This window comes from Triticum urartu, chromosome 5, assembly GCF_003073215.2.
Source record: "Triticum urartu cultivar G1812 chromosome 5, Tu2.1, whole genome shotgun sequence".
NCBI classification, from domain to species: Eukaryota; Viridiplantae; Streptophyta; class Magnoliopsida; order Poales; family Poaceae; genus Triticum; species Triticum urartu.
The window spans coordinates 426,420,396-426,444,478 of NC_053026.1; positions in this window are offsets into that span (position 1 = coordinate 426,420,396).

Below are 24,083 nucleotides of genomic sequence, written 5' to 3' on the forward strand. Positions count from 1 at the left end.
TGGTAACCTCCCGGTACTCCGGAAAATACCCGAAACACTTTGGAACCATTCCGGTGTCCGAATATAACCTTCCAATATATCGATCTTTACCTCTCGACCATTTCGAGACTCCTCGTCATGTCTGTGACCTCATCCGAGACTCCGAACAAACATCGGTCATCAAATCACATAACTCATAATACAAATCGTCATCGAACGTTAAGCGTGCAGACCCTATGGGTTCGAGAACTATGTAGACATGACCAAGACATATCTCTGGTCAATAACCAATTGCGGAACCTGGATGCTCATATTGGTTCCTACATATTCTATGAACATCTTTATCGGTCAAACCACATAACAACATACGTTGTTCCCTTTGTCATCAGTATGTTACTTGCCCGAGATTCGATCGTCGGTATCTTAATACCTAGTTCAATCTCGTCACCGGTAAGTCTCTTTACTCGTTCCTTAATGCATCATCCTGTAACTAACTCATTAGTCACATTGCTTGTAAGGCTCATAGTGATGTGCATTATCGAGAGGGCCAAGAGATACCTCTCCGATACACGGAGTGAAAAATCCTAATCTTGATCTATGCCAACTCAACAAACACCATCGGAGACACCTGTAGAGCATCTTTTATAATCACCCAGTTATGTTGTGACGTTTGATAGCACACAAGGTGTTCCTCCGGTATTCGAGAGTTGCATAATCTCATAGTCAGAGGAACATGTATAAGTCATGAAGAGAGCAATAGCAATAAAACTAAACGATCATGATGCTAAGCTAACGGATGGGTCTTGTCCAGCACATCATCTTCTAATGATGTGATCCCGTTCATCAAATGACAACACATGTCTATGGTTAGGAAACTTAACCATCTTTGATTAACGAGCTAGTCTAGTAGAGGCATACTAGGGACACTCTGTTTGTCTATGTATTCACACATGTACTAAGTTTCCGGTTAATACAATTCTAGCATGAATAATAAACATTTATCATGATATAAGGAAATATAAATAACAATTTTATTATTGCCTCTAGGGCATATTTCCTTCAGTATCCCACTTGTACTAGAGTCAATAATCTAGTTCACATCGCCATTTGATTTAACACCAATAGTTCACATCACCATGTGACCAACACCCAAAGGGTTTACTAGAGTAAATAATCTAGTTCACATCGCCATGTGATCAACACCCAAAGAGTACTAAGGTGTGATCATGTTTTGCTTGTGAGAGAAGTTTAGTCAATGGGTCTGTCACATTCAGAGGCGTATGTATTTTGCAAATTTTCTATGTCTACAATGCTCTGCATGGAGCTACTCTAGCTAATTGCTCCCACTATCAATATGTATCCAGATTAAGACTCAGAGTCATCAGGATCGGTGTAAAATCTTGCATCGACGTAACTCTTTATGACGAACTCTTTATCACCTCCATAACCAAGAAATATCTCCTTAGTCTTCTAAGGATAATTTTCACTTGTAACATCCCAAATTTTCAATTTGGAATGTTATACATTAGATCATCATGCATATCATATTTTATTTGCTTTGGGTTTTGATCCTAGAAAATTCTAAGCAACTCAAGGACCCACGGAGAGAGTTGGGGATTTCGTTATTTTCATATTTGAGTTTTTCTCAAATGTTGAGAATAGGATCATTTGATTTTATTTATTTTATCATCAATTATTTCTATTACAAAAATATGAGAGAGGGAATAAAATGACTTTCCCAAAATATAGAAATATTGAGGATTTAATAAAAAATCAAATAGTTTTATTTCGGAGTTTTTTGTTGTTGTTTTTATTTGAATTAGGAAAAATGTGTGTTTTTCAAAATTGCATTTAGGGCCCAAATAAATGTTCACTTTGTCGGGCTTGATTTTAGAAGCCCGGGAAAATTTATTTCGGGATTTTTGGAGTCCGTTTAGTATTTCTTTTTATTTTTCTTCCGAGCGAAAAAAACGGAACCGACTATGGGCCGTACTCGGCCAGGACTCCGCTTGGTCGCGGCCTTTATAAGCCGGGGCAAGCCAGCCCGAAGGCCCAGCCGCCCCGAAACCCTAGCCGCCAGCCGCCGCCGCCCCACCGCCGATCCGCCGGAGCCGCGCGTCGCCCGAGGTTCGCCGCCCCTCGTTTTCCGTGCCGTTTTAAAAAAATCCGTTCGTCGTTTTTCTTTTTTGTCGGATTTTTCCGCGGTTATTTTCTGATCGCGATTTCTGATCCGATTTTTTAGCTTTTCTTTTCGCTCGTTTATCGGAATCAGGCGATTCAAGCGCCTAGAGTTTCGTCTCGAAACCCTCTATCCGAATAATCAACTTAAACAAGTTTTTGCTACTGTAAAATTTGACTTAGGTTCAGATTACTAGAACGAAGTTTTTTTCTTTCGCCGTTTGACTTTCTTTGCTTCGTTCGATTTGATTCTTTTTGCCAACCGGAGTTCTTAAGTTGAACTTTCTGGTTAGATCTCTTATTTGAGTTTTACCTGTGCATTAGATGAGTACTTATTGTATGCTTGTTTGTTTGCCTGCGATAGAGTACCCGGAGTGCGCCGCCTGTTACTTCGAATCGTTAGGTTTCATGGATCATCAGCAAGGCAAGTAACAGTTTGATCATACCTTTTCTACAACCCAGTTTTTTTTGCATTAGATCAATCTTCACACATTGCATGATTAGGATCTAATTAAACTGTGGGATGGGAAGTAGATGAGGTGGTACCTATTACCTGTTTATTATCAAACCTTTGGGGGTTACTTCTACGTTTGCTTATTATGCCATGCTATGCTAGTAGACGTGGATTGGGTGAGTGAAATCCATGACAGATGTGAGATTGATAATTAATGGTTTATCTAAGGTGGCAACTTAAATACGCATCTGGGTGGACTGAGGCACCTGGGTTTCCAGGACATGCCTGTTTTCTTTTGGACCGCCACCCAGGCCCAAAGGGATCATGAGATTTTTCAAACTAGAAACTTCCGTGTGCAGCCGCAAGCCATTATGGGCTCTGGCATAGTTGATTAAGTCGTGCGAACTCTTACAGGGTAGACTAGCAGATGTAGGGGAAAGTAGGTGTACCGGTCTATCCATCGTAAGGTGCTAGTGCTTCTGAAAGACTGTGTCTCGGTCATCCGTTTCTCAAACACCATGTAGTGCGAGAAATCCAACGGAGGCAATCGAGTCTTGTGGGGAAAAGTGCGCAAACCTCTGCAGAGTGTAACAAACTAATCATGATTAGCCGTGTCCCCGGTTATGGACATCTTGAGTATCTAGTATCTGGATTATCATGTGAATCTCAACATGTTACTCTAAAATTAATGTTGTTGGGTTAATGATGATGCTTAATTGGGATTGCGAATGCTGTCAACCATTCTCAATGTTTAACAACCACCATGACAGTAATTAAATTTATTCCTTTTGAAGTAGGGAAAAATTGGCTTTATGCAAAACTGTAACCATAGAGCTTTCCACCAGCCAAATATGCATATAGTATAGCTGTTGCATTCCATTACTCTCTATGTGTTACCTTGCTAGCATATTCCATGTGCTGACCCGTTTTCGGGCTGCAACGTTAATGTTGCAGACTTTTCAGACAACGATTAAGGAGTTTTAGGTCGTGGTTCTATACTCAGTGATGCCGTTGGAGTTGATGGACTCGCTTATCTTCCAAGCCTTCCGCTATTATTATTATTAGATGGCCTTAAGCCATATTTATTGTAATAAGTTCTCTTTTGAGACACTCGATGTAATAAGTGTGTGATTGCTACTCTGCTATAAATCCTCCGAGTACTGTGTGGTGTCAGCATTACTGATCCAGGGATGACACCGGAGCACAGAGATCAGACTGTTTGAGGTCTGGTCGGTACAGAGATGGTATCAGAGCACACGCTGACTATAGGACACGACCACTAAGCTAAAGACCTAGATCACTACTCACTCTCTTCTCTTCTGACCTCTCATCTTTTCTACTCTTTAGGATGGCGGATGCAAGGAACAAGTTCACCCAACCGGATGAAGATACACCCTTTGGACGCCACTTGAAGGAAGTCACTAGATACCTGAACATAGGAGTACCAAGCTTCACAGGAACCTACAACGCCACTTTACCTGAAGAAGAGCGCTGGATGATTCAAGTTCAAATCCCAGCAAGGACGTTCATGCCAGTCACTAAGCCCATAGAGTATTCTTTTGATGCACCAACTTGGAGTCTAGGAAAGAGTATGGCAGCTCACATCGCCATGGGACGCATTGGAGAAGTCTACCGCAAGGATCTTAAGGATACTATCTACCAGATTTGTGGGCGCCAGATGAACACTGGGAGATGATTAACACCAGGAAAGATAGATCAATTGCAGCTTTTATTCAGGAGTTAAATCAGCACATTCGACGACAGGAGAATCAGATGTGCGCCGACATGATAGATCTGAAGAAGGCTAAGACTAGAATCAAGGAACTGGAGGAAGAACTCAAGGCTACACGCGAAGATTATGAAGAAGAAATTGAAGTATTGGTGGAGAAGAATGACGACCTGATCAAGAAGATTGGAATATTTATGGGAGGCTCGACACCAGTAGATGAAGACGAAGAACCCAAGGAGATTAGCCTGGAAGACTACATCATCATCGACGGCACCGACTCGGAAGCAGATAGTAGCGATGATGACTATGTTGATGAAGCAGGAGCAGATATCATGGAGTCTACAACCGTAGAATATTTCTAGTAGACCACCTCATCAGTAGTAGTAGTCCACCATGTAAATATAGTAGTCCGAGCACTTTGCGATAGTTAGATCGATTGTATGCCTTTGTTTGTTTGAATGAAGTGAATTGTTTGCTTTTGCCTCATGTGCATATGGATAGTGTTTTCTCTTTAGACCCCCTCTATTCTTATATCTCATCTTTTCTAAACCCTCAGATGCCTCCGAGACGTGACCCCGGATTTGCCTTTCCGCCGAAGCTCACCCAGTTGATCCAGCAGCAGAACACCTTGATGCAGTTGCTAGTCCAGAATCAAAATCAGGGGAACAACAACAACAACCCACCACCACCACCACCTGTTGACCACTTAGCCCGTTTTCTTAGGCTGAATCCGCCGGTGTTTTCCAGTAGCACCGAGCCGATAGTAGCAGATGATTGGCTCCGCAAGACAGCTAGGGAGTTGACCACAGCAGGATGCACAGATGCGAAGAAGGTGAAGTTTGCCGCACATCAGTTAGAAGGACCCACAGCATCATGGTGGGAGAATTTCACAGCCACCTTTCCAGTCGACACTGTCACATGGGATCAGTTTCAGCAGGCTTTCCATACTGCCCATGTTTCAGCAGGAGCTATGGCCATGAAAAAGCGTGAGTTTCGTAACTTGCGCCAAGGAGGACGGACAGTTGGCCAGTATGTGGAGGAGTTTAGTAAGCTAGCACGTTATGCCCCAGACGACGTTGCTACGGATGCAGCTAAGCAGGAGAAGTTCCTGGAAGGACTGAATGATGAGTTGAGTATGCAGTTGATGGTAGCCACCTTCAACAACTACCAGGAGTTGGTAGACCGTGCTCTTATGATTGAAGGGAAGCAGCAGCAAATTGAGAACCGCAAGAGGAAGTATGGACAAGGAAAGTATAATTCAGGAGCTCAGCAGAAGCCACGTTTTACCCCTAGACCGGGAGGACATTTTCAGCATACCCATGGAGTAGGTAGCTCGCACAATCACAATGGCACCAAGAATGGTAATGTGAATGGAGGAAGCAATGGCCAGAACCGCAGCACCCCATCAACCCCAGCCAAGAGAGATCTGAGTCAAGTCACCTGTTTGAAGTGTTCCAAGACCGGACATTATGCCAATGAATGTCCTGAAGGCCAAAACGGCAATGGAAGTTCTGGAAAGAAGCCGAACCCTTTCAACAGGGGACAGGTGAACCACGTTAATGTGGAGGAGGTTGAAGCTCAGCCCGATGCAGTAATAGGTAACTTTTTGGTTAAGTCATTTACTGCACTCGTTCTTTTTGATACTGGTGCATCGCATTCATACATATCAAGGGGATTTGTGGAAAAGTATAGCCTACCCACTAGGGTTCTCAAAACATCTATGCTAGTAAGCTCACCAGGAGCAGAGTACATGGCCAGTCAAGGATGTTTTCAAGTGCCATTAAGTATAGGACGGCATGTTTTCCCAACAGATTTAATTATTCTGGAATCCCAAGGTCTGGATGTGATTCTTGGTATGGATTGGTTGTCAATGTATGGAGGAAACATCGATTGTGCTAGTAAGTCAATTTTGCTTACCACCCCAGAAGGGAGAAGGATCAAGTATGTATCCCGGCATGCGCCAAACAAGACACAAGTAAATTCATTAACAGGAGTTGTGCAGGAGGAAGTACCAGTGGTAAGGGAATTCCCTGATGTATTTCTAGAGGAGTTGCCAGGCATGCCACCGGATAGAGATATTGAGTTCTTAATTGAGCTATTGCCAGGCATAGGGCCAATATCAAAGAGACCATATAGGATGCCAGCAAAGGATTTGGTGGAAATTAAGAAACAGATTAAGGAGTTACTGGATAAAGGTTACATTCGCCCAAGTTCTTCACCTTGGGGATCACCAGTACTATTAGTAGAGAAGAAGGATGGATCATTAAGGATGGTTGTTGATTATCGAGGATTGAATGAAGTACCAATCAAGAACAAGTACCCGCTACCAATGATCAATGATCTGTTTGATCGATTGCAAGGAGCTAAAGTGTTTTCCAAGATCGATTTGCGATCAGGGTACCACTAGTTGAAGATTCGAGAACAGGATATTCCGAAGATAGCTTTTACCACCAGGTATGGGCTATATGAGTATACCGTTATGTCATTTGGTCTGACTAACGCGCCTGCCTATTTTATGAACATGATGAACAAAGTGTTTATGGAGTTTTTGGATAAGTTCATCATAGTGTTCATTGATGATATCCTGGTTTATTCAAAGAATGAAGAGGAACATAAGGAGCATTTGCATTTGGTACTTGGAAAGCTCAGAGAACATCAATTATATGCCAAGTTCAGCAAATGTGAGTTTTGGTTGAAGGAAGTAGGATTCCTCGGACACGTTATATCTGGAGAAGGTATAGCTGTTGATCCCACTAAAGTTGATACCGTGACCAAGTGGGAAGCCCCAACTACCATTGGAGAGATCCGGAGTTTTCTTGGACTCGCAGGATACTACCGGAGGTTTATTGAAAAAATTTCAAAGATTTTGAAGCCTATGACGGAGTTGTTGAAGAAAGATACCAAGTTCAAATGGACTGGGCAGTGTGAGGCTAGTTTCCAGGAGTTGAAGAAACGCTTGGTTACCTCACCAGTGTTGATTTTGCCAGATCAGACCAAGGATTATGAGGTGTATTGCGACGCTTCACGTCGAGGACTTGGAGCAATGCTTATGCAGGAAGGGAGAGTTGTTTCATATGCCTCAAGACAACTGAAGCCCCATGAGTTGAATTACACTACGCATGATTTGGAGTTAGCAGCCGTAGTGCATGCCTTGAAGACATGGAGACATTTCCTCATCGGAAATCATTGTGAGGTGTACACGGATCATAAGAGTTTGAAGTACATTTTCACATAGAAGGAGTTGAACCTCAGACAAAGGAGATGGTTGGAGCTCATCAAGGATTATGATATGAAATTGCATTATCATCCCGGGAAGGCTAATGTAGTAGCTGATGCATTAAGCCGCAAGAGCCATGTCAATACATTAATGATGGGAGAAATACCCAAGGAGTTAGCAGAAAATCTTCGTGAACTATGTTTGGAAATAGTTCCGAGAGGCTATGTAGCAACGTTGGAGATTCAGTCAACTTTGATGGACAGAATCAGGGAAGCTCAGAAGACTGACAAGGAGATTGCTTCCATAAAGGAGAAAATGAAAGAAGGAAAAGCTAAAGGATTTCGTGAGGATGAGCACGATACCCTATGGTTTGAAGACCGTGTCTATGTGCCCAATGACCCGGAGATCAGGAAGTTAATTCTGCAAGAGGCCCATGATTCACCCTATTCGATTCACCCAGGGAATGCCAAGATGTATCTGGATTTGAAGGATATTTTCTGGTGGACCGGAATGAAGAAAGAAATAGCAGAGTATGTAGCAGTTTGTGATGTATGCCAGAGAGTAAAGGCAGAGCATCAGAAGCCAGCAGGATTGTTACAACCATTGTCGATACCCGAATGGAAGTGGGATAAGTTAGGCATGGATTTTATCACGGGATTGCCCAGGACTCGTTCAGGCTATGACTCGATTTGGGTTGTAGTCGATCGATTGACGAAAGTAGCTCATTTCATCCCAGTAAAGACCACTTATACCAGTGCTAAGTTGGCAAAAATATACATGACCAGAATAGTATGTCTGCATGGAGTTCCAGGAGTATCATATCAGATAGAGGAACCCAGTTTACCTCAAAGTTCTGGAAGCAGTTGCACGAAACTTTGGGAACCAGGCTAGAATTCAGTACAGCTTTTCATCCGCAGACAGATGGACAGACCGAGAGAGTCAATCAGATTTTGGAGGATATGCTGAGAGCTTGTGTGCTAGATTATGGATCTAGTTGGGACGATAATTTGCCATATGCAGAGTTCTCTTACAACAACAGTTACCAAACCAGTTTAAAGATGGCCCCTTTCGAAGCTTTGTACGGAAGGAGGTGCAGGACACCGTTGTCATGGGACGAAGTTGGAGACCGCCAGTTGTTTGGTCCTGACTTGATTAAAGAGTCTGAACAGAAGGTGAAGCTGATTCGCGATAGGCTCAAGGTAGCCCAGTCCAGACAGAAGAGTTATGCGGATTCTAAACGCAAGGCGATAGTTTACGAAGTCGGAGACAGAGCTTATCTTTGAGTATCTCCACTTGGGGAACAAAGCGTTTTGGAGTTAAAGGGAAGTTAGCGCCACGATTTGTAGGACCATATTGAATTTTGGAGCGTATGGGAGAAGTGGCCTACAAGTTGAAATTGCCCGAAGGATTGTCAGGAATTCATGATGTGTTCCACGTTTCTCAGTTAAAGAAGTGTCACGCGGAGATGGCTGACATACCATTGAGAGACACAGTGCCTTTGGAAACTATTCAATTGAATAATAATTTGACCTACGAGGAGAAACCAGTTAAGATCCTCGAGTTTGCCAGCCGAGTTACTCGCAGCAAAGTTATCAAGTTTTGTAAGGTTCAGTGGAGCCACCACACGGAGGATGAAGCCACCTGGGAACGAGAGGAAGATTTGCTCAAAGACCACCCTCACCTATTTTCTAGCCAACCCAAATCTCGAGGGCGAGATTCATCTTAAGGGGGGTAGGTTTGTAACATCCCAAATTTTCAATTTGGAATGTTATACATTAGATCATCATGCATATCATATTTTATTTGCTTTGGGTTTTGATCCTAGAAAATTCTAAGCAACTCAAGGACCCACGGAGAGAGTTGGGGATTTCGTTATTTTCATATTTGAGTTTTTCTCAAATGTTGAGAATAGGATCATTTGATTTTATTTATTTTATCATCAATTATTTCTATTACAAAAATATGAGAGAGGGAATAAAATGACTTTCCCAAAATATAGAAATATTGAGGATTTAATAAAAAAATCAAATAGTTTTATTTCGGAGTTTTTTTTGTTGTTTTTATTTGAATTAGGAAAAATGCGCGTTTTTCAAAATTGCATTTAGGGCCCAAATAAACGTTCACTTTGTCGGGCTTGATTTTAGAAGCCCAGGAAAATTTATTTCGGAATTTTTGGAGTTCGTTTAGTATTTCTTTTTATTTTTCTTCCGAGCGAAAAAAAACGGAACCGACTATGGGCTGTACTCGGCCAGGACTCCGCCTGGCCGGGGCCTTTATAAGCCGGGGCAAGCCAACCCGAAGGCCCAGCCGCCCCGAAACCCTAGCCGCCAGCCGCCGCCGCCAGCCGCCGCCGCCCCGCCGCCGATCCGCCAGAGCCACGCATCGCCCGAGGTTCGCCGCCCCTTGTTTTCCGTGCCGTTTTTAAAAAAAAAATCCGTTCGTCGTTTTTCTTTTTCGTCGTATTTTTCCGTGGTTATTTTCTTATCGTGATTTCTGATCCGATTTTCGTTTTAGTTTTTCTTTTCGCTCGTTTATCAGAATCAGGCGATTCAAGCGCCTGGAGTTTCGTCTTGAAACCCTCTATCCGAATAATCAACTTAAACAAGTTTTTGCTACTGTAAAATTTGACTTAGGTTCAGATTACTAGAACGAAGTTTTTTTCTTTCGCTGTTTGACTTTCTTTGCTTCGTTCGACTTGATTCTTTTTGCCAACCAGAGTTCTAAAGTTGAACCTTCTGGTTAGATATCTTATTTGAGTTTTACATGTGCATTAGATGAGTACTTATTGTATGATTGTTTGTTTGCCTGCGATAGAGTACCCGGAGTGCACCGCCTGTTACTTCGAATCGTTAGGTTTCACGGATCATCAGCAAGGCAAGTAACACTTTGATCATACCTTTTCTACAACCCAGTTTTTTTTGCATTAGATCAATCTTCACACATTGCATGATTACGATCTAATTAAACTGTGGGATGGGAAGTAGATGAGGTGGTACCTATTACCTGTTTATTATCAAACCTTTGGGAGTTACTTCTACGTTTGCTTATTATGCCATGCTATGCTAGTAGACGTGGATTGGGTGAGTGAAATCCATGACAGATGTGAGATTGATAATTAATGGTTTATCTAAGGTGGCAACTTAAATACGCATCTGGGTGGACTGAGGCACCTGGGTTTCCAGGACATGCCTGTTTTCTTTTGGACCGCCACCCAGGCCCAAAGGGATCATGAGATTTTTCAAACTAGAAACTTCCGTGTGCAGCCGCAAGCCACTATGGGCTCTGGCATAGTTGATTAAGTCGTGCGAACTCTTACAGGGTAGACTAGCAGATGTAGGGGAAAGTAGGTGTACCGGTCTATCCATCGTAAGGTGCTAGCGCTTCTGAAAGACTGTGTCTCGGTCATCCGTTTCTCAAACACCATTAGTGCAAGAAATCCAACGGAGGCGATCGAGTCTTGTGGGGAAAAGTGCGCAAACCTCTGCAGAGTGTAACAAACTAATCATGATTAGCCGTGTCCCTGGTTATGGACATCTTGAGTATCTAGTATCTGGATTATCATGTGAATCTCAACATGTTACTCTAAAATTAATGTTGCTGGGTTAATGATGATGCTTAATTGGGATTGAGAATGCTGTCAACCATTCTCAATGTTTAACAACCACCATGATAGTAATTAAATTTATTCCTTTTGAAGTAGGGAAAAATTGGCTTTATGCAAAACTGTAACCATAGAGCTTTCCACCAGCCAAATATGCATATAGTATAGCTGTTGCATTCCATTACTCTCTATGTGTTACCTTGCTAGCATATTCCATGTGTTGACCCATTTTCGGGCTACAAGGTTAATGTTGCAGACTTTTCAGACGATGATTAAGGAGTTTTAGGTCGTGGTTCTATACTCAGTGATGCCGTTGGAGTTGATGGACTCACTTATCTTCCAAGCCTTCCGCTGTTATTATTATTAGATGGCCTTAAGCCATATTTATTGTAATAAGTTCTCTTTTGAGACACTCGGTGTAATAAGTGTGTGATTGCTACTCTGCTATAAATCCTCCGAGTACTGTGTGGTGTCAGCATTACTGATCCAGGGATGACACCGGAGCACAGAGATCAGACTGTTTGAGGTCTGGTCGCTACATGACTGATGTCCAATGATCGACTTCTGGATCAATATCGTACCCCCTTGCCAAAGTCATGGCAAGGTACACAATAGGTTTGGTACACAACATAGCATACTTTATAGAACATATGGCCGAGGCAAAGGGAATGACTTCCATTCTCTTTCTATTTTCTGTCGTGGTCGTGTTTTGAGTCTTACTCAACTTTACACCTTGCAATACACGCAAGAACTCCTTCTTTGACTGTTTCATTTTGAACTACTTCAAAATCTTGTCAAGGTATGTACTCATTGAAAAATCTTATCAAGCGTCTTGATCTATCTCTATAGATCTTGCTGCCTAATATGTAAGCAGCTTCACCGAGGTCTTTCTTTGAAAAACTCCTTTGAAAAACTCCTTTATGCTTTCCAGAAAATTTTACATCATTTTTGATCAACAATATGTCATTCACATATACTTATCAGAAACGATGTAGTGCTCTCACTCACTTTCTTGTAAATACAGGCTTCACCGCAAGTCTGTATAAAACTATATGCTTTGAACAACACATCAAATCGTATATTCCAACTCCAAGATGCTTGCACCAGTCCATAGATGGATCGCTCGAGCTTGCACATTTTGCTAGCACCTTTAGGATTGACAAAACCTTCTGGTTGTATCATATACAGCTCTTCTTTAATAAATCCATTAAGGAATGCAGTTTTGACATCCATTTGTCAGATTTCATAAAATGTGGCAATTGCTAACATGAATTGGACAGACTTTATGCATCGATACGAGTGGGAAAATCTTGTCGTAGCCAACACCTTGAACTTGTCAAAAACCCTTTTCGACAAGTCGAGCTTTGTAGATAGTAACACTACTATCAGCGTCAGTCTTCCTCTTGAAGATCCATTTATTCTTAATGGCTTGCCGATCATCGGGCAAGTCCACCAAAGTCCACATTTTGTTCTCATACATGGATTCTATCTCAGATTTCATGGCCTCAAGCCATCTATCGGAATCTGGTCTCATCATCGCTTCCTCATAGTTCGTAGGCTTATCATGTTCTAGTAACATGACTTCCAGAACAGGATTACCGTACCACTCTGGTGCGGATCGTATTCTGGTTGACCTACGAGGTTCGGTAGTAACTTGATCTGAAGTTTCATGATCATCATCATTAACTTCCTCACTAATTGGTGTAGGTATCACTAGAACTGATTTCCGTGATGAACCATTTTCCAATTCGGGAGAAGGTACAATTGCCTCATCAAGTTCTACTTTCCTCCCACTCACTTATTTCGAGAGAAACTCCTTCTCTAGAAAGGATCTGTTCTTAGCAATCAATATCTTGCCTTCGGATCTGTGGTAGAAGGTGTACCCAATAGTTTCCTTTGGGTAACCTATGAAGACACATTTCGTTGATTTGGGTTCAAGCTTATCAGGTTGAAGCTTTTTCACATAAGCATCGCAACCCCAAACTTCAAGAAATGACGGCTTAGGTTTCTTGCCAAACAATAGTTTATACGGTGTCATCTAAACGGATTTAGATGGTGCCCTATTTAACGTGAATGCAGTTGTCTCTAATGCATAACCCCAAAACAATAGTGGTAAATCGGTAAGAGATATCATAGATCGCACCATATCTAATAAAGTAAGGTTATGACGTTCAGACACACCATTATGTTGTGGTGTTCTAGGTGGCGTGAGTTGCGAAACTATTCCACATTGTTTCAACTGAAGACCAAACTCGTAACCCAAATATTCGCCGCCATGATCAGATCGTAGAAACTTTATTTTCTTGTTACGATGATTTTCCACATCACCCTGAAAATTCTTTGAACTTTTTCAAATGTTTCAGACTTATGTTTCATTAAGTAGATGTACCTAATACGTCTCCAACGTATCTATAATTTATGAAGTATTCATGCCGTTATTTTATCGTTCTTGGGTGTTTTACAATCATTTTATAGCAACTTTATATCATTTTTTGGGACTAACCTATTGACCCAGTGCCCAGTGCCAGTTGTTGTTTTTGTTTGTTTTTTACATCGCAGAAAATCAATATGAAACGGAGTCCAAACACCGCGGAACTTTACAGGGATTTTTTTGGACCAGAAGGAACCCATTGGGCCAGAGCCGCACCTGGGGGGTGCCCCGAGGGGGGCACAACCCACCAGGGTGTGCTAGGCCCCCCTGGCGTGCCCAGGTGGGTTGTGCCCACCTCGGTGGCCTCCTGCACCCCCTCTTTGCACTATAAATTCCCAAATATTCTGAAACCCTTCGAGGGTTAACCTAGATCAGAAGTTCCGCCGCCACAGGGCTCAGTAGCCACCAAAAAACAATCTAGATTTGTTCCGGCACCCTGTCGGAGGGGGGGGGTCATCTCTGATGACCATCTTCATCATCCCGGCGGCCACCACGATGAGGAGGGAGTAGTCCACCCTTGGGGCTGAGGGTTTGTACCAGTAGCTATGTGTTTTATCTCTCTCTCTTGTGATGTTTCTCCCCTCTATACTCTTGTTGTGATGAATTGAATCTTTACCCTTTGAAGTTTTGTCTTGTCGGATTGAATATTCAGAGATGAGAACACATGATATATGTCTTGCGGTATGAATACTTGAGGTGACAATTGGGGTATCTTATTGATTCACTTGATATATTTTATGGCATTCAACTCACGGATTGATGCACATTTTTATTATCTTTTCTCCGACGGAAACTTTGGGGTCTCTTTATAGTTCTTTGTGTGGACTGAGTATTATGAATATGAATTTGCTTTGGTGTTATTCTAGTACGAACTCTAGGATAGATCGAACGGAAAAAATAGCTTTGCATTATTTTAGTACAAACTCTTGAATAGATCGAACAGAAAGAATAGCTTTGAGGAGGTTTCGTACCCTATAAACAATTCCTATCTTTTGTTCTCCGCTAATAGGAACTCGGGAGTGATTCTTTGTTGCACTTTGTGGGATAATTATATGATCCAACTATGTTAGCATTGTTGAGAGATTGCACTAGCGAAAGTACGGACCCTAGGCCTTGTTTTCAAGCATTGCAATACAGTTTTTTGTGCCTGCTTACTATTTGCTACCTTGCTGTTTTTATTTATTAAGATTATAAAAATATATTCCTACCATCCATATTACACTTTTATCACCATCTCTTCGCCGCACTAGTGCACCTATACAATTTTCCATTGTATTGGGTGTGTTGGGGACACAAGAGATTTCTTGTATTTGGTTGCATGGTCGTTTGAGAGAGACCATCTTCATCCTACGCCTCCCACGGATTGATAAACCTTAGATCATCCACTTGAGGGAAAATTGCTACTGTCCTACAAAACTCTGCGCTTGGAGGCCCAACACATGTGTACAAGAATAAAGTTGCGTAGTAGACATCAATACCCATATCTGCTAAAATCATTTGTGAAGGTCAGAAAATAACGATACCCACCGCGAGCCTCAACACTCGTCGGACCGCATACATCAATATGTATTGTTTCCAATAAGTCAGTGGCTCGCTCCATTGTTCCGGAGAACGGAGTCTTAGTCATCTTGCCCATGAGGCATGGTTCACAAGCATCAAGTGATTCCAAAAGTCCATCCGCCTAGAGTTTCTTCATGCGCTTTACACCAATATGACCTAAACGGCAGTGCCACAAGTATGTTGCACTATCATTATCAACTTCGCATCTTTTGGCATCAATATTATGAATATGTGTATCACTACGATCGAGATTCATTAAACCATTTATATTAAGTGTATGACCATAGAAGGTTTTATTCATGTAAACAGAACAACAATTATTCTTTGACTTAAATGAATAACCGTATTGCAATAAACATGATCTATTCATATTCATGCTCAACACAAAACACCAAATAACATTTATTTTAGGTTCAACACTAATCCCGAAGGTAAAAGGAGTGTGCGATGGTGATCTTATCAACCTTGGAATCATTTCCAACACACATCGTCACCTCGCCCTTAACTAGTCTCTGTTCATTTTGCAACTCCTATTTCGAGTTACTAATCTTAGCAACTGAACCAATATCAAGTACCATGGGGTTACTATGAACACTAGTAAAGTACACATCAATAACATGTATATCAAATATACCTTTCACTTTTCCATCCTTCTTATCCACCAAGTATTTGGGGTAGTTCCGCTTCCAGTGACCATTCCCTTTGCAGTAGAAGCACTCAGTTTCAGGCTTAGGTCTAGCTTTAGGTTTCTTCATGGGAGTGGCAACTTGATTGCCATTCTTTCTTGAAGTTCCCTTTCTTTCACTTTGCCTCTTTTTCTTGAAACTAGTGGTCTTGTTAACCATCAACACTTGATGCTCTTTCTTGATTTCTACCTTCACCGATTTTAGCATCGTGAAGAGCTCGAGAATCGTTTTCGTCATCCCTCGCATATTATAGTTCATCACGAAGTTCTAGTAAATTGGTGATGGTGACTAGAGAACTCTATCAATCACTATCTTATCTAGAAGATAAACTCCCACTTGATTCAAGCGATTGTAGTACTCAGGCATTCTGAGCACATGCTCACTGGTTGAGCTATTCTCCTCCATCTTGTAGGCAAAGTACTTGTCAGAGGTCTCATACCTCTCAACTCGGGCATGAGTCTGAAATACCAATTCATCTCTTGGAACATCTTATATGATCTGTGGCGTTCAAAAGGTTTTTGAAGTCCCGGTTCTAAGCTGTAAAGCATGGTGCACTAAACTATCAAGTAGTCATCATACCGAGCTTACCAAATGCTCATAACGTCTGCATCTGCTCCTGCAATAGGTCCGTCACCTAGCGGTGCATCAAGGACATAATTCTTCTGTGCAACAATGAGGATAATCCTCAGATCACGGATTCAGTCCGCATCATTGCTACTATCATCTTTCAACTTATTTTTCTCTAGGAACATATCAAAAATAAACGGGGAGCTATAACATGAGCTATTGATCTACAACATAATTTGCAAATACTATTAGGACTAAGTTCATGATAAATTAAAGTTCAATTAATCATATTACTTAAGAACTCCCACTTAGATAGACATCCCTCTAGTCATCTAAATGATCACATGATCCATATCAACTAAACCATGTCCGATCATCACGTGAGATGGAGTAGTTTTCAATGGTGAACATCACTATGCTGATCATATCTACTATATGATTCATGTTGGACCTTTCGGTCTCAGTGTTCCGAGGCCATATCTGCATATGCTAGGCTCATCAAGTTTAAGCCGAGTATTCTGCACGTGCAAAACTAGTTTGCACCCGTTGTATGTGAACGTAGAGCTTATCACACCCGATCATCACATGGTGTCTCGGCATGACGAACTGTAGCAATGGTGCATACTCAGGGAGAACACTTGTACTTGAAATTTAGTGAGGGATCGTCTTATAATTCTACTGTTGTACTAAGCAAAATAAGATGCATAAAGGATAAACATCACATGCAATCAAAATATGTGACATGATATGGCCATCATCATCTTGTGACTTTGATCTCCATCTCTAAAGCACCATCATGATCTCCATCGCCACCGGCTTGACACCTTGATCTCCATCGTAGCATCGTTGATGTCTCGCCAACTATTGCTTCTACGACTATCACTACCGCCTAGTGATAAAGTAAAGCAATTGCATGGCAATTGCATTTCATACAATAAAGCGACAACTATAAGGCTCCTGCCAGTTGCCGATAACTTTTACAAAACATGATCATCTCATACAACAATTTATATCTCATCACGTCTTGACCATATCACATCACAACATGCCCTACAAAAATAAGTTAGACGTCCTCTACTTTGTTGTTGCAAGTTTTACGTGGCTGCTATGGGCTGAGCAAGAACCGTTATTACCTATGCATCAAAAACCACAACATAGTATAGTGATTGCTTTTTTATCTTCAGAAAGAACCATGTTCATTGAATCCGATTCAACTAAAGTTGGACAAACTGACACCCACCAGCCACCTGTGTGCGAAGCACGTCGGTAGAACTAGTCTCGCATAAGCGTACGCGTAATGTCGGCTTGAGCTGCTTCATCCAACAATACCACTGAATCAAGAACCAACTAGTGACGGCAAGCAATATGTATATACCCACGCCCACAACTCCTTTGTGTTCTACTCATGCATATAACATCTATGCATAGACCTAGCTCGGATGCCATTGTTGTGGAACGCGGTAATTTCAAAATTTTCCTACGCACACGCAAGATCTATCATGGTGATGCATAGCAATGAGAGGGGAGAGTGTGTCTACGTAACCTCGTAGACCTAAAGGGGAAGCATTTATCAACGCAGTTGATGTAGTCGTACACCTTCACGATCCGTCCCGATCAAGTACCGAGCGTACGGCACCTCCGGTAGCACGATGGCGTGGTGACGGTGTTGGTTAAGAACAATCTCCGCAGGGCTTCGCCTCAGCACTACGAAAACTATGATGGAGGATAAACTAGAGGGGACGGGGTTGCCGGCACACGGCTTGGTGTTTCTTGATGTGTCCTGGGTGCTAGTGAAGGAAATATGCCCTAGATGCAATAATAAAGTTTTTATTTATTTCCTTATTTCATGATAAATGTTTATTATTCATGCTAGAATTGTATTAACCGGTAACATAATACATGTGTGAATACATAGACAAACATAGTGTCACTAGTATGCCTCTACTTGACTAGCTCATTGATCAAAGATGGTTAAGTTTCCTAACCATAGACATGAGTTGTTATTTGATCAATGGGATCACATCATTAGGAGAATGATGTGATTGACTTGACCCATTCCGTTAGCTTAGCACTTGATCGTTTTTGTTTACTGCTATTGCTTTCTTCATGACTTATACATGTTCTTATGACTATGATATTATGCCACTCCCGAATACCGGAGGAACACTTTGTGTGCTACCAAACGTCACAACGTAACTGGGTGATTATAAAGGTGTTCTATAAGTGTCTCCGATGGTACTTGTTGAGTTGACATATATCAAGATTAGGATTTGTCACTCCGATTGTCGGAGAGGTATCTATGGGCCCTCTCGATAATGCACATCACCATAAGCCTTGCAAGCAATGCAACTAATGAGTTAGTTGCGGGATAGTGCATTACGAAACGAGTAAAGAGACTTGCCGGTAACGAGATTGAACTAGGTATTGGGATACCGATGATCGAATCTCGGGCAAGTAACATACCGATGACAAAGAGAACAACGTATAGTGTTATGCGGTTTGACCGATAAAGATCTTCATAGAATATGTAGGAACCAATATGAGCATCCAGTTTCCGCTACTGTTTATTGACCGAAGACATATCTCGGTCATGTCTACATAGTTCTCGAACCCGTAGGGTCCGCACGCTTAAAGTTCTGTGACGATCGGTTTTATGAGTTTATATGTTTTGATGTACCAAAGGTAGTTTGGAGTCTCGGATATGATCACGAGCATGAAGAGGAGTCTCGAAATGGTCGAGACATGAAGATTGATATATTGGAAGCCTACATTTGGACATCGGAAGAGTTCCGAGTAAAATTGGGATTTTACCGGAGTACCGGAGGGGTTACCGGAACCCCCCGAGTGCTAATGGGCCTTGTTGGGCCATAAGGGAAAGAGAGAGGGGCCGGCCTAGGGCAGGCAGTGCGCCCCCTCCCCTCTGGTCCGAATTGGACTAGGAGAGGGGGGGGGCGGCGCCCCCCTTTGCTTCTCTTTTTCTCCCTTCCTTTCCCCCTCCTACTAGGAGTAGGAAAGAGTGGAATCCTACTCCTACTAGGAGGAGGATTCCTCCTCCTGGTGCACCAACAAGGGCCGGCCGGCCTCCCCCTTGCTCCTTTATATACAGGGGCAGGGGGCACCTCTAGACACACAAGTTGATCACAAAGATCTCTCCCAGCCATGTGCGGTGCCCCCCTCCACCATAATCCACCTCTGTCATACTGTGGTGGTGCTTAGGCGAAGCCCTGCCACGGTAGTTTCATCAACATCGTCACCACGCCATCGTGCGGACGAAACTCTTCCCCGAGCTCTACTGGATCGTGAGTTTGCGGGACGTCACCGAGCTGAACGTGTGCTAAACGCGGAGGTGCCGTATGTTCGGTACTGAGGATAGGTCGATGGTGAAGATGTACGACTACATCAACCGCATTGTCATAACGCTTCCGCTTAACGGTCTACGAGGGTACGTGGACAACACTCTCCCCTCTCGTTGCTATGCATCACCATGATCCTGCATGTGCGTAGGAGTTTTTCTGAAATTACTACGTTCCCCAACAGTGGTATCAGAGCCAGGTTTTATGCGTAGATGTTATATGCACGAATATAACACAAGTGAGCTGTGGACGATACAAGTCATACTGCTTACCAGCATGTCATACTTTGGTTCGGCGGTTTGTTGGATGAAGCGGCCCGGACCGACATAACGCGTACGCTTATGCAAGACTGGTTCTACCGACGTGCTTTGCACATAGGTGGCTGGCGGGTGTCAGTTTCTCCAACTTTAGTTGAACCGAGTGTGGCTACGCCCGGTCCTTGAGAAGGTTAAAACAGCACTAACTTGACGAACTATCATTGTGGTTTTTATGCGTAGGTAAGAACGGTTCTTGCTCAGCCCGTAGCAGCCACGTAAAACTTGCAATAACAAAGTAGAGGACGTCTAACTTGTGTTTGCAGGGCATGTTGTGATGCGATATGGTCAATACATGATGCTATATTTATTGTATGAGATGATCATGTTTTGTAACAGAGTTATCGGCAACTAGCAGGAGCCATATGGTTGTCGCTTTATTGTATGCAATGCAATCGCCCTATAATTGCTTTACTTTATCATTAAGCGGTAGCGATAGTCGTAGAAGCAATAGTTGGCGAGACAACAACGATGCTACGATGGAGATCAAGGTGTCGCACCGGTGACGATGGTGATCATGATGGTGCTTCGGAGATGGAGATCACAAGCACAAGATGATGATGGCCATATCATATCACTTATATTGATTGCATGTGATGATTCTCCTTTATGCATCTTATTTTGCTTTGATTGACGGTAGCATTATAAGATGATCTCTCATTAAATTTCAAGATAAAAGTGTTCTCCCTGAGTATGCACCGTTGCCAAAGTTCATCATGCCGAGACACCACATGATGATCGGGTGTGATAACCTCTATGTCCATCTACAACGGGTGCAAGCCATTTTTGCACACGCAGAATACTCAGGTTAAACTTGACGAGCCTAGCATATGCCGATATGGCCTCGGAACACTGATACCGAAAGGTCGTGCGTGAATCATATAGTAGATATGATCAACACAATGATGTTCACCATTGAAAACTACTCCATCTCACGTGATGGTCGGTTATGGTTTAGTTGATATGGATCACGTGATCACTTAGAAGATTAGAGCGATGTCTATCTAAGTGGGAGTTCTTAAGTAATATGATTAATTGAACTTAAATTTATCATGAACTTAGTACCTGATAGTATTTTGCTTATCTATGTTGTTGTAGGTAGATGGCCCATGTTATTGTTCCGTTGAATTTTAATGTGTTCCTTGAGAAAGCAAAGTTGAAAGATGATGGTAGAAATTACACGGACTGGGTCCGTAACTTGAGGATTATCCTCATTGCTGCATAGAAGAATTACGTCCTGGAAGCACCGCTGGGTGCCAGGCCTGCTGCAGATGTTGCTGATGATGTTAAGAACATGTGACAGAGTAAAGCTGATGACTACTCGATAGTTCAGTGTGCCATGCTTTATGGCTTAGAACCTGGACTTCAACGACGTTTTGAACGTCATGGAGCATATGAGATGTTCCAGGAGTTGAAGTTAATATTTCAAGCAAATGCCCGGATTGTGAGATATGAAGTCTCCAATAAGTTCTATAGCTGCAAGATGGAGGAGAGTTCTATCAGTGAGCATATACTCAAAATGTCTGGGTATCATAATCACTTGACTCAACTAGGAGTTAATCTTCCTGTTGATAGTGTCATTGACAGAGTTCTTCAATCACTGCCACCAAGCTACAAAAGCTTCGTGATGAACTATAATATGCAAGGGATGAATAAGACAATTCCCGAGCTCTTCGCGATGCTAAAGGCTACGGAGGTAGAAATCAAAAAGGAGCATCAAGTGTTGTTGGTTAACAAAACCACCAGTTTCAAGAAAAAGGGTAAAGGGAAGAAGAAGGGGAACTTCAAGAAGAACGGCAAACAAGTTGCTGCTCAAGAGAAGAAACCCAAATCTGGACCTAAGCCTGAGAGTGAGTGCTTCTACTGCAAACAGACTGGTCACTGGAAGCAGAACTGCCCCAAGTATTTGGTGGATAAGAAGGATGGCAAGGTGAACAAAGGTATATGTGATATACATGTTATTGATGTGTACCTTACCAGAGCTCGCAGTAGCACCTGGGTATTTGATACTGGTTCTGTTGCTAATATTTGCAACTCAAAACAGGGACTATGGATTAAGCGAAGATTGGCTAAGGACGAGGTGACGATGCGCATGGGAAATGGTTCCAAAGTTGATGCAATCGCTGTCGGCATGCTACCTCTACATCATCTACCTTCGGGATTAATTTTAGACCTAAATAATTGTTATTTGGTGCCAGAGTTAAGCATGAACATTATATCTGGATCTTGTTTGATGCGAGACGGATATTCATTTAAATATGAGAATAATGGTTGTTCTATTTATATGAGTAATATCTTTTATGGTCATGCACCCTTGAGGAGTGGTCTATTTTTTTTGAATCTCGATAGTAGTGATACACATATTCATAATGTTGAAGCCAAAAGATGCAGAGTTGATAATGATAGTGCAACTTATTTGTGGCACTGTCGTTTGGGTCATATTGGTATAAAGCGCATGAAGAAACTCCATACTGATGGACTTTTGGAATCACTTGATTATGAATCACTTGGTACTTACGAACCATGCCTTATGGGCAAGATGACTAAAACGCCGTTCTCCGGAACTATGGAGCGAGCAAAAGATTTGTTGGAAATCATACATACTGATGTATGTGGTCCAATGAATATTGAGGCTCACGGCGGGTATCGTTATTTTCTCACCTTCACACATGATTTGAGCAGATATGGGTATATCTACTTAATGAAACATAAGTCTGAAACATTTGAAAAGTTCAAAGAATTTCAGAGTGAAGTGGAAAATCATCGTAACAAGAAAATAAAGTTTCTACGATCTGATAGTGGAGGAGAATATTTGAGTTACGAGTTTGGTCTACATTTGAAACAATTCGGAATAGTTTCGCAACTCACGCCACCCGGAACACCACAACGTAATGGTGTGTCCGGACGTCGTAATCATACTTTACTAGATATGGTGTGATCTATGATGTCTCTTACTGATTTACCACTATCGGTTTGGGGTTATTCTTTAGAGACGGCTGCATTCACGTTAAATAGGGCACCATCAAAATCCATTGAGACGACGCCTTATGAACTATGGTTTGCCAAGAAACCAAAGTTGTCGTTTCTTAAAGTTTGGGGCTGCGAGGCTTATGTGAAAAAGCTTCAACCTGATAAGCTCGAACCCAAATCGGAGAAATGTGTCTTCATAGGATACCCAAAGGAAACTGTTGGGTACACCTTCTATCACAGATCCGAAGGCAAGACATTCGTTGCTAAGAATGGATCCTTTCTAGAGACGGAGTTTCTCTCGAAATAAGTGAGTGGGAGGAAAGTAGAACTTGATGAGGTAACTGTACCCGCTCCCTTATTGGAGAGTAGTTCATCACAGAAACCGGTTCCTGTGACACCACCAATTAGTGAGGAAGCTAATGATGATAATCATGAAACTTCAGATCAAGTTACTACTGAACCTCGTAGGTCAACCGGAGCAAGATCCGCACCAGAGTGGTACGATAATCCTGTTTTGGAGGTCATGTTACTTGACCATGACGAACCTCCGAACTATGAGGAAGCGATGATGAGCCCAGATTCCGCAAAATGGCTTGAAGCCATGAAATCTGAGATGGGGTCCATGTATGAGAACAAAGTGTGGACTTTGGTTGACTTACCCGATGATCGGCAAGCCATTGAGAATAAATGGATCTTCAAGAAGAAGACTGACGCTGACGGTAATGTTACTATCTATAAAGCTTGACTTGCTGCGAAAGGTTTTTGACAAGTTCAAGGAGTTGACTACGATGAGACCTTCTCACCTGTAGCGATGCTTAAATCTGTCCGAATTATGCTAGCAATTGCCGCATTTTATGATTATGAAATTTGGCAAATGGATGTAAAGACTGCATTCCTGAATGGATTTCTAGAAGAAGAGTTGTATATGATGCAACCTAAAGGTTTTATCGATCGAAAGGGTACTAACAAAGTGTACAAGCTCCAACGATCCATTTATGGACTGGTGCAAGCTTCTCGGAGTTGGAATAAATGTTTGGATAGTGT